This window comes from Drosophila subobscura, chromosome O, assembly GCF_008121235.1.
Source record: "Drosophila subobscura isolate 14011-0131.10 chromosome O, UCBerk_Dsub_1.0, whole genome shotgun sequence".
Taxonomy (NCBI): domain Eukaryota; kingdom Metazoa; phylum Arthropoda; class Insecta; order Diptera; family Drosophilidae; genus Drosophila; species Drosophila subobscura.
The window spans coordinates 7223985-7239204 of NC_048533.1; the positions used below are offsets into that span (position 1 = coordinate 7223985).

Genomic DNA, 15220 nt, shown 5'->3' on the forward strand with positions numbered 1-15220 from the left:
ATGGAATACCCCCGCTCTATCATATCTTCCAGAGTAACTTCGTTCCAATTTGTCTCGTAATTGAATTCATAAATAATTTCTTCCACAGACCCTTCGCCAGCCACCTCCAGACCGTGTTGCTCTTCATTCTCGGGATCCATTTCACCCTCAGATCCGATCATCAATTCTACTACAGGCTCGGTCACATCCTCTGGATCTGATAGTCCTTGTGGAGTCCATTGGTTCCTCAAATAATATCCCATTGCGACAAGGAAACTTTTTTTGAGGAGCCACAACAAAAAAAACGGTGAATGTAAAATATTATTAAAATAGAGATGTAACATGTCCTAACAAGCTAAGAATGGAACTATCGATCCCAAAAATGGGAACTACTCAACTCCAAGGTGTATGGCAGAAAGGGTTGACAAATTACTCAAAATGGCACTGAACCGTGAGCATATACTTACTTTATTCTGCCTTCCATCGTTATTAAAAAATCGTACAATGAACATCGCCTCTATTTCTTTCGCTTATTAGTAAGTAGTTTCGCTGGGCATTGACGCATTTGCTTCTCTATTTATTAAAACAGAGAATTAACATGTCCTAACAAGCTAAGGATGGAACTATCGATCCCAAAAATGGGAACTAATTATCTGCAAGGGGTATGCAAGAAAGGGTCGACAAATTACTCAAAATGGTGATGAACCGCGAGCATATACTTTATTCTGCCTTCCATCGTTGTTAAAAAATCTTACAATGAACATCGCCTTTATTTCTTTCAATTAGTCTCACTGGGCATTGACGGCAAAATTTGATTACATATTATAATTAAGATTTATCTCCGGGTCAGTCATTACGCCTCTGATATATTCTGTGACGAGACGGCGGCGATCCTCGTCGTCGTCAAGCGCAAAGCCACGTACCTCCATGTGCCAGGACTGGCCTACGTAGTCACCATTCTCATCGACGTTGGGATGGGGATGATATTGGCCAACACCATAGCCAATAATAACGCCGGCAGCACCATCAGCAACGCAGCCAATCACCAGGGGGCCGTGAATCGAGATCATCGACAGGCTTGATCTTACATTAAGGGCACAGGCCAGGCCTTGCGCCATTTCGCAAACCACTGTGTCACTTTCTACGGCTCCAAGTCTCTTCAGGAATTTTCGGGCTATTTTAATACCATCGAATAGGTAAAGCTCCGTTCTGAATAGCGGTGGTATTTCAAACGTGCCAATGCATGTCTGATTAAGGTAGGCTGCCCGGAGAACGGGTACATCCAACGAAACTCCCTCTTCTATCAGCGCATTCATCATTTCCACGCAGGAATATGCACGCCCAAATTGCAGATCAGTGTCCCCTGCCGGCACATTTCCTAGATTATTATCTGGTTCGTGCCGCCCTTCAGGTCCGGCCATGAATTCCTCATCAGATGGTTCCTCTTCATCTGATAACACTAATGGATCCCAAGTGTTGCGAATATAGCTTCCCATAATGAAGCCAGCTAAGTTTGGGTGCTCAACGAAACTTTTCTTATTTGGTGATCGCGGGAATGTTGCAAATACTCTTTGAGATGGAACAAGCGCAGCGTAGCTAGTACTCGAACTACATGTGTATGTATATCGATAAGAATTAATTAACTTCAAGTGAAACGCTAGTGTTGAGAAACTCAAAAAAATTCAAATTGGCTGGAAGATGATTAGTTTTATTTATTAATTTAAACAGCTGCAATATAATTAAATTTTTATATTGCCGAGCGCAGAATAAGAGCTTATAACCTATTCACAGTGACATGCGTTACCCATCGATAGTTGGGTTAACTCTATAACTCGGCGAGCATACATATATCTTCATATGATATGAATATGCAAAAAAAAATATTCCCAAGTCATTCTCTAGCGATTTTATTTTCCAAATTTATTGAAACGAAACTAATTTACACTGCTTTAATATGATTTCATGAATTTTAATATGAAAAAATATCGTTTAAGTATATTGGTATATTTTTATTTTATGGATCAATGATCCATTATCCACTTCTTGTGATCGTCCTGGTGATCGCATTGATCAGCCTTTTGATGCAAGAATTCATGGATCGGATTTTGAGAAATGGATCGTGTAAAAAGTACGAGGCATTAAGCTCGTTCCCAACTAGCTTTTGGATTATATCGATAGCTGATATATCGACAAGAGCACGCAGAAGAAGAAGAACGTAAACAAAGGCAAATCCAAATCAAAAATAAATTCCGCTCGTTTTTATGAAAGAAATGTTCCATTTTTATATGACTACGAACGCAGTGTGCAATTCTCAACTGGAGGCGGTGGACGGAGATGAGTTGCGTATATTAAAGCATAGTTAAGAAAGAAGCAAACGTAAGCTGTCCTGTTGAACGCTCAAAGTCTTTCTAAAAGAATAAGAGACAAATCCTAGGAGAACGACCCACGCCTTTCAATAATTAAAATCTAGGAAATAATCGGATTTGTTGTCCCTCAAAACATCTTCTTCAAAAATATTCTTCTTTAGTAAGCTCCACGTTGCAAACAATGCTGAGTTTTATATTCAAAATATTGAAATTTCAACAGGATTTTTCCAGGAGCTGTCAGTCAGTTTGAAAGCCGCTTTAAAGATAAATGATTCTATCAAATGTATACTTGTTAAACAATTAGAGAATAAATATCTAACTAATACCATCGATGGTCTCCACATGGGCTTACAAAAATGTCTAATTCAAGAATAGAGATTTAAATAATTTGTATTTATATTATACAGATTTATTTCACTCAAAAATATTTTTTATTTGGATACACAAAAAAAAATGTAAAAATAAATCAATTTATATTGTTGAAGCATTACGCTCTTCCTTGGTTTTTTTGATTGTTTCACCTCTCATAATAACTATTCTACGATAATATGGTTGACCAAGCGCACAAAGTGTAAAGTGGTTTTGAAGGCGATGTAGTAGTGCTTGGGGCTGGTGCAAATGCCGCACGCCTTTGGGCGGAACTCCAACTCCGATGTTTCGAGCTTTATGTTGGGCTCCATATGCCCAACAAAACATCCGATGAACTTTCCGGTATCCCGATCCGTAGCGCAAGCAACCAACAGGTGGCCGTGTATCGGACGACGAACCAGTTGCGGTTCACACGATTTTAGTTTCATCACCATGCACAGTTGGAGGGCAACGCTGTCAATCTCTCGCCTGCGGACTCGCTTTTTCGGCACCAGCCGAGAGCGGGCTCTGGTCAGAAGGATACGTGCCAGTTCGACGGGATCGAAGTAGTAGCACTCCTCGACAGTTAGTGAATGAGTCTCCAGCATTCTGGGTGGCAAAACCAAACAGAATGTGTAGTCTCCCTCATAAAACAAACCCAACTCAAGCGGAGTTTTCAGTTCAGGGTCTTCCAAAGCCGACAAAGAGAATGTACTGGGGTTGCGTTTGTTGGCTCTATGCTCTGGTCCAGCGGCTTGCGGTGGTATGGCAGTTTCCACCGACTCGTGGGATTCAGCCTCGTCTTGTCCATTCTGGTCCCTTAATGTCTTGGCATAAAACATCGCCTCAAGATACTGTTCCATCGTCTGAACTTTTCAAAACAAAACTTTTTACGAATGGTCGGCAACTAGAGACCGCAGAGCAGACGCAGCTAGCTAACTATCGATCAACATAATTGCTTTTCAAGTAAATAAAACAGTGTCTTATCGATAGCTACTCATATTATTTAATATATTTAGTTTCTCTGTGCAATATTATTGATTATTTTACATCTTAACTTAATCCTACTATTACTAATAGTATCACTGTGAATCCCTCTCTTCCGCTCTACATTTTGGAGCAGAACCCCCCTTTCCTGGTGCCTGTCTGTCGATAACCTTGATTGCCGTCACCGTCAGCTGCTGGGACTCAACCAATTGCGAAAGTAATCAAGCATACAGCAAGCACCCAAACTCCGCTCTTTACAAGTGGGAAATAGGAAAGGAAAAAAGATGGAAAAGAGAAGGAAAAGTCGTGCATAAATCAATTTGAAATGAAACGTACACTCCGTGTACTTTGTCGCTACTTGTAACCGCCTCCGCCTTCGTCACCTCCTGCAGCTAGAAATGGAGTGGCATGGGAATGGGGATGGCTATCCACGGATCGGCCCGTCCTGGCAACAATGTATCAGCGCGGAGCTCTACATAAATTTACCGTGGAAATCTGCATAAAATCAGCGCTAACAAGCAGCCGACTCCGCGAGCGGCAGCCAACATCTTTTTCCGGCTACACAAGAGTTTCCGTTTGAGTGAACCGAACCGAGCCGAACCGCACCGCGCCGCACCGATGGGTGCATGGGTGGGGGAACACACAGAGCGATGCTACAGGCGTACCTACGACGTCTCAATATTGCAATCCCTGTCAAGGCCGTGAAATTGACTGAATGAAACTTACAAAACTGTCAAACAAGCTTAGCATTTGACAGAGTGCCAAAGGAACTACGACTAAACCGTTGAAGAATTAACCATGTGGAGAGCACCGATACATACACACATATATGGAAATGATTGGAGCCACTTTCAAATGCCAAGATTCTGGAATGCCAGAAATGTTGTGCACTTTCCAAGCGTAAAACCATTGGCAACCGTAAAGCAAACGGGCAACGATATAAATTACGGTTCCCACTGAATGGGGGATTTGTGTTTTCAGAATTGGGTGAGAATTGGTCTTGCTTGCAAGATACTGGAGCCAGTGCCAGTCATTGCTAATTGCCAATGAGATGGCAGTGGAAGCAGCAGGAGTGCAGAGGAGACAACTTGTTTACAGACCATTGGATACATCGACCATTTGGCATTCGAAGCACCGGCCAAAACTGAACACTTAACACTGTGGCTTGTTGACATGGAAACTGACTTAAGGTTAGGATCTGCAGTGGCATTGCAGCAACCTCCGTTCCGTTCCGAACCATACCGTTCCGTCACTGGCTCTGCCGTAATCCGAATGTAACACAAACTTCGCTGCCAAGTTTACGACAATTTGCAAAGTCATAAACTTGGGCTAGAGCAAACCACACCACACACCAGGGCTCACAGCAGGATGAGATTCACTGGGATAGGTCAGTCCATGGATGATGGGCCTCGGGGCCCATCCGCCTGCAGTCGGGTGGAGCTGCGGCTCTATAGAGCAAACAAACATACGGTAACTACCAGCTGGTCCAGGACGATGAGGATGTGGCTGTGGCTAACGACAGACTTTATGTTTATGTAAATTACCATGTCTTCCGGAGAGTGCAAAATATGATCCCCCCACCAGCCCACGCCACCCACAGCCACATGGCCATACAGTCAACGCATAAACTTTAAAATGTTGACTATAAGAGAAGCACTACCCAAGTAATTCCATATCAAATAAATAGTTGAGCTGGGTAATAAAACAAAGGCAGCAATACATCAGAATTCCATTTGCCAGGCAAGTTGCGACATGCAAAGTGAGTAACAGACGAAAATATACATAATCCCGGGTGCATGCCAAGGATCTCCCGCCTCGCCCTTTGATCCCTCTTCCTGGTGGAGTGTGAGTGCTCGAAAAACAAGTTTGTCATTACCAGTGCGACACGAAGGAGATGAAGATGAAGTTCTCGATGCATGTTTTGTTCTTCCTCCCCCTCTTTCACTACACTCTACACTCGAGCACGAGTACGAGTATTTTCTTCCAGTTTCCTTTTTATTTCTTTAAGCCCGGACTACATTTGCATTTGACAATTGCGCGCGCCAGTGTTGTAAAATTTGCAATGTAAAGCGCAAAATGAGGCACAGTCCACAGTCCAATCGTAGGCACAGTGGGCCAGAAGCACACATACCATGATATAAAAATGCATGGTACTTAGTTTCTATATAAATTGTTATAATTTAATAACCAATTAATCCAAACCACTTGTAGAGTTTACCAAAGCTTTCTTATTTCTAAGTTGATGAATATAAAATATACGTGTAGGAGTATTTCCCCAGCGTACTGGCTCTCGATAGTTCCTCCACATCAATGATATATCCATTTTCCAATTAGCCCATCCACCGTGCAAGGACGACGACGACACATGACAATGTGACTGCTACTCCCACACTTACTCGTTCAGACGGAGGAGAACAAAAAAGATACAGAAAGAAAGAAAAGAGGAATAGAAGGCTAAGCGGGAACTGGAATCGAGACACCGACGACTGGCAGATGCTAATCCAGTTGCGCTTTTGTGTCATTCGCATTGTCACATTTGCTGGGCCCTCGTTGATAATGGCCCCGGGCTTTATTGTTCCTCCCGTTCAGGCCAGACGCCAGTCAAGCAGCCGCCGACGTCGTCGCCCATCCCATTATCCCTCCTCGTTGACTTGACTGGATGCCATTGCCATCCCATCATGCCCCTGCCGCATTACACACGCCACTTGGCAGAACTCATCTCATTAAGCTCTGCATGTGCACATGCTGAAGTTGTTCTTCAATTTGCGTCTGCTTCCAATCCTCATACATCCAAATGTACATGGCCACTGACAAAGCTTTTTTGAAAGTCGTTTTTTTCTGTTTTCTTTTACTTTTTTTTTGACATGCAAACGCACAGTTTTCTTTTAGTTTTGTCAACTAATTCTTGACTTGATTTTGAAGAGAGTTGAGCTTTAAGAGCAACACAACCAGAAGACACGAAAATGTATTGCACCGTGGGGTAATTTATTTATCCGAATTTCTTTTTGTATACCAATTGAATGAATGTGAAAATCTCCAATGTGCAATTTCCATTATGTGAATGGAGCAAAAAAAAAGAAACTATTTCGATATATGTACATATGTATGTATGTATGTACATACAAATGTATCTCTGGATTCGAGTATCCATATACACATACATAGTATAAAAACACATTACATCAGCAATTACAGAGGCAAAGAAGGGGAGAGGAGAGAGACCTTTTTACGATATCTTGGTTATTTGCTGAAGCGGGTCAACGTTGAGGCTACTCAATCAATATTGGCTTTTCCTCCCTGCCCAGACAGGCATGGCATACACATTTGGCATACAGTCGCATCGCTCTCTATGTATTATATGCCTTCTGTTTGCTGGTCAAATATCAGGCTCGGCAACGCAGCAACACAGCAAGAAGTGAAATGAACAAATAAATTAAATTAAAATGTATACAAACATAAATTATTTAGAGATAATGTACTGAGGTCAGTGGAGCGGCTAACAATAACCAGTAACCAGCAACCAAACAGCCAGGAGCCAAGAGCAGAAGCAGAGGGCCACCACAATAAATGCAATAAAACCAAATTCAATTGGCGGCCAGAACCAGAAAGCAACGAAGACAAAGTGGGTGAAAAGATGGCAAAGACAGAGGTGGTTCCTGACTGAGGTGGCCAGCGAAGTCGTTGGGCCGTCGAAGTCCAGGAAGGAGGGCCAGGACACTGGTGCCTCCAAAGAAGGCAAAACCCAAGAGGTGGGAATCGCAGCAAGAAGCAAACAAAGACAAATAAGCGAATGGCGGCGTCCCAAAAGTGAATTCCAAATAAATCACCCAAAATGAGAGCTCCACGAAGAGGAAGACCAAGAATAAGTTGGCCAGGAGCTAGGGCTTTCTCTTCGCTTGTTTGGCCATTTGTTTCGGCTCTTGTACATTTCACTTTGTGTATTTTCTGGTTTAGTGACTTTGACCTGGCGCGAATGCCAACGAAATCATTTATTGAATTGTCTTCCCCAAAAAAGAATTGAAATTACAAGTGGGAAATCAGCACAACAACAAGAATAATTTAAGGCATCAAGAAATTGTTCAGAAATGTGTAAAAAAGTGTCGGTTGATTCAATAAAGTTTCCAGATTTTGAAAAACTTTCAGAATTATTTATAGAAATGTTTGTAAATGGGATGAAAAGTCCAATGAAATTGCATCTATGTATGTACCTACAAAATACTCATATTTATTTCTAAATAGAAATGATTTTTCCTTTCCCTTTAAGTACTTCAATTTTTCATTTGAATAAATACATTTCTGTAAAATATTCCTCTCAAATTTTATTTGCAACAGGGAAAACCTGAGGTAAGTAGCTGGCATAAGCTTTTTTCCTTTTTCCCCCATTTCGATTGTTGCTGCAACTTATTTAAATGCAAAACAGTGAACGAGGGAAAGACACAATCGAGTGCGGAGTCGAGAGTCCTTTTGGATCCTTTTTTGCATGCAACTAAATCTCTGAATTGTTGCTGCATTTGCTGCATTCAATTTGAATGTCAAAGCCTGGGCTCAGACTGCTTTTCCTTGGGATTTTCCATGTAAGTTTTCAGTCCTGTCCTCCTTTTGGTTACACATTATTTCAATTTAAGTGGAAAAAATCTTTTTGGAGTATTTATTGCAGTTGAATGAATAGTAGGATTGATTCGCTGTGGAGATTGGCCAAAGATTATTTCCAAATTGATGTTTGCTTTAATATCTATCATAGTTATCTGTTATTTATTTTGTGGCCCTGCGACAACTCTCTCCCTTTCAAGCAAAATCTGTGGCTCCTTTTGGTGTGCTGCATACTGTAGGCCAGGTTTTTTGAGCAGGCTGGGCAGTGGTGGAGGTGGTCCATTCGTGGCCGCGAGGCAGTTGAAGTAAAGACGAAGTACTTTGCCAAGTTCATAAAATATTCAGCTGCACTTTAGCCAACAAACTGCCGCTAAGAAGTTGCCTGCAATAATGTTATTTTCCCAGCCGCACCTCCACTCGAGTGGAGTCCGGAGTGGAGTATCCTGGCGGAAGTTGTGGCAGTGCTTCTGCTTCTTCTTCTGCTGTGGATTGGGATGTTTTACTCTGCTGGCTGCTGGGGAGTGGGTGTGTTATTCAAGCAAGTGGTGCCAAATGGCAGATTAAAACGGTGTTAAGTTGCGGTTGGCGGAGATTTTACTTGCGGCGCGAGCGGCTCTGGCAGTCAGGTGCTTAAGATTACGCAAAGCGAATAAATAAGCGGTGCCCGCAGGGGATCAGCGACTGTCTGGTAGTGGGGCCTAGTCCTACTCCTGGACTCTCCAGGGCATACAGGGCTCCAGATCTGTCAGACTTGAGTTATGTCCCTGGCATTTGCCACTTACCCGCCTGGCACTAATTGCGCTAAAAATACTGCAGCAAGTATTTAAATGAAAGCCCTTAACATGTGACATTCCCATTCACGGAATGCAAATGCCTAACGAACATCCTCATCGGTCTCTGTATGGACCAAGATATGGGACCATTCTGACGACAGCGCAGCGCCACCTTCAGCTGTTGCCCCTGTCAAAAGCAGGGACTGGGGGCTCTGGCGTTAGAAATGTTTGCTGTTGAAGGACACGGCACAACAGAATGAATGCAGAAACGTCGTTGGCATTCGGTTGTGTAAACATTTTAATTTCTGCTGCTAACAAATGCGCCATAGGACCAGAAGCCGTAGCACCAAAAGAACCGCAGCTGCCAGGACCAAAGCAAACGTCACCTTGCACACAGCCATGCGGTACGTGGCAGGGTGCACGGGCACGGGGCAGCCCTCTATCCCAGCTGCAAGCCAACATGTGGACCACGGTCGAAATGCCTTTGTCTCCACGTCCTCCACTCCTGCTCCCTCCCTCTCTCTCTCTCTCTCTGTTTGGGACAGGGCCAAGACAAGTGCTAGTGGGCTTCCACAATGCGATAGTGAATTTGCAGCTTCAATTTCAATGTAAAAATCCAGTGAAGCCAAAAGGAAACGAGGTGTCTAGAAAGGCCTGCTTTTGGACCCAGAGATGTGATAAGTGTGTTGTTTCAGAAGAATCCTAAATCATTCTATTTCTAGTGTTCGTTCTGCAAACAACTCTGTTTTGAGTTCAAAATTTGTAGTAACATTTGTACCTGGTCAATGCGGACTCATAGTCTGCGACCAACCAATTTCGCTGTAGCAATTAAATAAAAAAAAAAAAAAGAATCCCAATTTAAATATTTGGAAATGAAATGAAATTATTAAATCTAGAAATCGTTAAGGTAAATCAGAGATACTTCTTCTGTTCCGCTCACTTTTCTAGGAAATACTTTAGGGAGCGCTAAGCTTCCCTCATTAAATCTCCAATTGATTCCAATAATCCAATGCCAGTCACGTGTCACGTTACCATCTCTGTTCGAACTTTGGGTCCTTGTGCACTGTATGAAATCTGAGGCTTTTGTACATTTTCGCTGCAGTCTCAAAATGCCGTTTATGTTGCATGCCTCTGGACCCACTCACTCACTCACACGAGCACACTGCCTGCCACACCCACTTCGAGGGAATATGTTTTTTGTTCATTTTATGGCCTTTTCTGGTGCCATAAACACCAACACCTCGTCATACCACCGGCCATTATGGGTATGCTTCGCACCGCTTTCCCCAAGTCACCCTCCTCCTGCCACCATTATGGGCATGCCCGGGCTTGGTAAAGTGCAAAAAAGAGAGGAGACATCTGAAAACCGCATTCGGTTTCCCCACACACACACACCACAGAGAACCTCTAATGTTTAGAGATGTGTTTGCATATAATATTTATAAAATAGGGAAAGCGAAAAGCGAGGCGGGGACTGACTGTGACTGTGACTGTGGCAGGATGGCTCTAAGCTTTTTGTGTGTGAAAATATCAGATATGCATTTCAAGGATACATTTACAAAAGCAAAGCCACCACCATGGGCACCCCACAGCACAGCAAAGCACTGACAGGAGCTGAAAAACTTTTGCAGTTGCTCATCCTCATTGTACAATTATTGTTGAAATTTGAAAATGTAGCCAAAAGCGGCTGAAACAGAAGAAGATCCTGAGAGAGAGAGAGAGAGCGAGAGGTTTCGGCATTGGGAGTGAGTAACTGTTGCAAGTTCTCGTATTTGGCATTCGCCTTCATTTGGCTGACAGTTTATTATTTTTAATGAGGCATATTATAATCAACATGCCACCAGGCTCCGCCACTCATATATTTCAAAACACAACCACAGAAAACGCTGATTTTGACAGCGAAATTAAAAACACTGACAAGAGCCATTAAAATATTTATAAAGAAACTGAAATGAAATTGCAGAGCACAAAATATCCCTTTGTTTCGAGAGATCTCCCAGCGCAGGCGGGGGAATGGGTCCTAGTAATTTATGTAGGACAAATGTCCTGGCTATATCTATATCTACCTTAGTGTACCAAAAAAAAAATATGTATATTCTCAGCCGGCAAAGTTTCACACCATAAATTAAATCTCAATGTGGCGTTGGGTAAGTACAATGACATTTATTATAATTTACCCGGGGAACCTGCACAAAAACAAGGACAGAGAACTCGTATACAAAACACAGTCCTCCAACGAAGCATGGAATACTCTGACTGCTTACCCCACCATCTTGAAGTACCTCCATGCCTGAAAGGATAGCTGGAATAGAATATATTCATAATATATTTGAATGTATTTTGTCGCCTCCAAGTTGTTCTCTTCCTTTCAGATAATACTGTTGAGTATTTCTTGCTGCTCTTGGGAGTGGTAAGGGTGTGTTGGCGATGCCCAGGCCATTTGATCTTAAGCAAACAATTCCGACGGGTCAACAGGGGCTGAGCAGCAGCAGAGAGTGGGGTGACCTGCCACCTATTTAGCGGAGAGCTGTAGAGCTGTGAACAGTGTGCGACTATTATCCTTTGACCACTAACCTTAACCATAAATTGGCCAAAGAGCCAGGCAAAGGCACAGGCACAGGCACACACACAGTCGGGGTTGACAGCGGAGTGTGCTACGCCTGACCGCCGATATGAATGTCCGTCCTTCTTGAATATGTGTATGTGGGAGAGTATCCTGTATCCCTTATGTAGTCCAATCAATTTATCACTCGAACAACGTCAAGGAAGCAGCGTCGACATGCACAAACAGCAAACGAGGAAAAAAGGAAAAAATAATAATTTGCCCTCCATTAGAACATTTATAAACAAAGGATATTACACAGAGCAGGGAGTGTGAGTGGGAGACAGGAGTAGGGGTAAAAAGATATAAAGTAAAAGGTATTAGAGCACACGTTATGGGGCTCATTGGATGTGTCGCCAAAGATTTAATGGAGCACGAGAATGATGGCAGCCAAGGTGAAATTGCGACACGGTCCATGGTCCGTGGTCCATGGTCCACGGCCACGTCCGCTGACCAAAACACAATAAATCATAAAAAGGAGTCTGCCATTGGGTTTATTGATATTGCATGTCCTTGTACAGCCAGCAAGCGGCATTAATATTAATCAAATTGATGCTCTATTCTCCTCTGCACAAAAATAAAAACGAAGCGATGTATGTTAGGTTTGTATATATAGAAATTGATGATCAAAAGTTTTCCCCTCTTGGCTTATTGACTTTCAGCTGTGGCCGAACAATACATTTTCTTCCATACTTTTAGTTTGGGCAAAAGTTTTACAATTTATTTGTGATGCATGGGGGATAGATAGCCAAACGGAAAGGAAAGAGATGCGACAGTGTCCTGTTCATAACTAAATTATGTTAATTTCGTAGCGTATATAACTCATCGCTAACAGCCCAGTGAAAGCTATTGGACGATAGCAGTCAGATTGAGTATACGCCCTCGATAGAGATGGCTGCTGGACACTGGTCAGAGCACTGACCACTGCCACTGCCACTGCTTGCCTGTAAAGTCAGCTCTTTCCCACTCACATTTCCCGATATCAAATCGCATCATTTGCAGCATTTAGTCACATGAAAAACGAGTGCAACAAATCAGCATAAACCAAAAAGGAAATGGGCCAAAATTTTGCAGAGGCCAGTTAGCAGCTTGACAAATTGCCACTCAACCGAAAGAGTCAGTGTGGTTGAGGGGCTCTGGAGGGCCTGGGCAATTGTTTATTTGGCTTTCATGTCGCGCATGTTAAATGCAAATTATTCAGAAATGCTTTTAACCTGGCTCAGACGGTGGCTTAGCGCACACATCCTGTGCGCGTTGACCCAGGACGCTTCCACGGAGTGCCACAGCGCCCCCTCAATGTTACATGTAATTTCTGGCATTCTCTGGTGCCGCTTCGCTTTCTTTATTTTACAAATAAGCTTCACGCGATTATGCAAATTTCTGTGTGTTCCCAGGATTCGGCTGACTGAAAACACAGGCAGTTCTGTGGCCAGGTTAGGTTCTCTCCTAACCACCTCCTGGTTAGCAGGCATTCGAAAGGTCACTTAACGTTGACGGTTGACGTGAACCGTGCGACGCGTATGAATAAATTTGCAATTTGAAATTCGAATTTCACAGTAAAGAAGAGTTGTTAGAGAGCGAGAGAGAGCGAACTGCGTGAACGATAGATGGTGTCCTGCTCAATCATCGTGTGTTTAAGCTTTAATTTAATATAACCCCCGCGCTTAACAATGAAAATAATAAAGTGTCATTTGGCCAACGGCAGAGCGAACAGCTCAGCTCCCGTTGTCTGTCTGAGCCCCAGGGTTATATATGGCAGGCAGAATGGAATGTGTGTGCATTATGTGCATTTGATATATTTCTTAATAAAAATATCACGCAAGTCCAACAATGTCACGGAGACACATGCACTACACACTCCCAGGAAGGAATCCTCAGCAGCTGCAGACAATTCTGCTGCTGGCTCTGTGGGAGGGGCCTTGAGGGGAGAGCCCATGTGTCGTCCGGACAAAATGAAAAATGATCAAAGTGAGTGTTTGGCTCAAAAGACCAGGAACAACGCAAAAAAAAGGGAAGAGAATAAAAAGAGTGTGCTGCAACAGCAGCTGCTCCTGTCTCCCGCCTCCTTTCCTGTGTGTTTGTGTGTGTGCCAACAGGGGACATCATCAGTTGCTACTTGCAATATTTAGCAGCTCCCAGAGCACACATCTGCTCTCTTCGCTGGGATGTCCTGTCCACTCAGTTAATGCGGGCAAACAAAGGAGCACGAGCCCGGAGAACTGCTGCAGCTGCTTCTGCTGATTACTCTTCTGCATATGGAGCGAGGAGCAGTTGCCTTAGCCACCAACTAATTAGTTACTATGCATTGATTTTTATGCTTCTGCTTAATTTCGCATGACAAATTGTTAATATGTCAAACAAAGGAGCTCTTTCCCAGCCATATACCCTCGCACGGTGCCACGGATGGGGTTTTAGCGAAAGAATTTATGATAATAAAAGCCGTAGACATTGACTACTCCGTTCCCCCGTTCCCACAAACAAGCGTCATAAAAACCCGCGTATATATAAAGATATATGCATACTTGTCTGGCATTGTCTGAAAAGTCTCGCTATGATTGAGAAATATGTGCAGACACGGCTCATTGGAGGCGCCATGCCACGGCAAAACCAACAGCAATACAGAACGAAACAAAGGCCATAAAATAAGTATACGTCGCCGCGTTTGGGCGGGAGGGAGCGGAGCGTATAAATCATTAGGCGAAAAGCCAGGGGCAAATTGCCTGAGATGAGTCTTTGAAATGCATCGTTTGAAATGGATTTGATTAGAGAAAAGTTTCCCGGAATGTGGCCACAAATATTTCGGGAGTGTTCTTCAGAGGGAAAGCAATTTATAATAAAGCTTTTTACTAAGCAAAACGCATGTACATTTTTGTGCAAAATACTTTCGCTGTTATGAATCCAAACTAACTCTTTGTAGTGAGTAAATTGTTGGTGTAAAATTAAATAAACTAAGTCGTACGAATTTCTAATAATGCTTATTAGTAGGTTTAATATTTTTACATGTATCCAAATCCTGTTGCAGAAAGTTATTGAAAGGGAAAAAAATTTATTTGGATTAATCCAGTAATTAAAAATAAATAAAAATAAACAAATTTCATGTTTACGGTCACACATCAGATCAGGTGTAAGGTTATCTGCAGATCACCTACAAATACATCGGTTCCCTGCAAAGATTAATTCTTTAAAAGATGTACCTGAGAAATCGCCGGTTATATTCAAAAACACATCTTAGCCACGCACGTATCCAAGGCCTCGGTGGCGCAGTTGGCAGCGCGTAAGTCTCATAATCTTAAGGTCGTGAGTTCGAGCCTCACCCGGGGCAGGTAATTCTTTTTGGCATTTTATTTATTTTATTATATTTAATTTGTAGCTTATACATATTTTCTTTTGTCTGAAAAAGTATCATTTGTATTTTTAGCATTGCCTCTAAGAGTTTATGTGCGGTACTCGAGCTCTCGAAAGCTGATTGCCCTCATGCGCTGCCACTTGGTTTCATTGGCAAATAAACGGACTCATAATGATTACAAATTGATTTCTCATGTCCCTGCCAGAGACAGCAACAAACAGATGAGTGT

At 42.7% G+C, this 15220-nt stretch overlaps 1 non-coding gene across 1 annotated transcript; it reads left to right on the forward strand.

Annotated features, from left to right (window-relative positions):
* Window positions 1-14894: 14894 nt before the first annotated feature.
* On the forward strand, window positions 14895-14967 carry Trnam-cau. Its single transcript has one exon. It is a non-coding gene; the product is annotated as a tRNA-Met (tRNA).
* The last annotated feature ends 253 nt before the right edge of the window (window positions 14968-15220 follow it).